This window comes from Elephantulus edwardii, unplaced genomic scaffold, assembly GCF_000299155.1.
Source record: "Elephantulus edwardii isolate Elephantulus edwardi_28Jun2011 unplaced genomic scaffold, EleEdw1.0 scaffold00044, whole genome shotgun sequence".
NCBI lineage: Eukaryota > Metazoa > Chordata > Mammalia > Macroscelidea > Macroscelididae > Elephantulus > Elephantulus edwardii.
The window spans coordinates 13,563,585-13,564,032 of NW_006399794.1; positions in this window are offsets into that span (position 1 = coordinate 13,563,585).

The following is a 448-nucleotide window of genomic DNA, read 5'->3' on the forward strand; positions in this document are numbered from 1 at the left end:
TCGTAATGTATGGATTACATATCAATACTAAGAAAATAAAAATCCTCATCATCTCATCAAGAAACAGTATCTCGATGTTGTTAGATGTTGTCTCTAAAAAAGGAGAAAATGTCAAAACAGTCAATATAATTTTACTTGGATCCACAATCAACAGTCATGAAAGTAGTAGGGAAGAAATCAAAAGCTTTGTTGTAATGAGCAAATCTGTTATAAAGAGAATCTTTAAAATGTTAAACAGCAGAGCTGTTGCGTTAGAAATTAAAGTACATGTGACTCAAGCTGTGGTATTTTCTTTTTTTTTGTTGGGTTTTTTTTTAATTGGGAAAAACATATTGGGGGTACAAGGAGGTGAGGGTTGGGGGCAGAAGGGTGAGGATGGGCCAGGATGCAGTTGCAGAGCTGCACAGTTTGGTCGGTGGGGGGAGCAGGTGAAGGAAATGATGAGGGT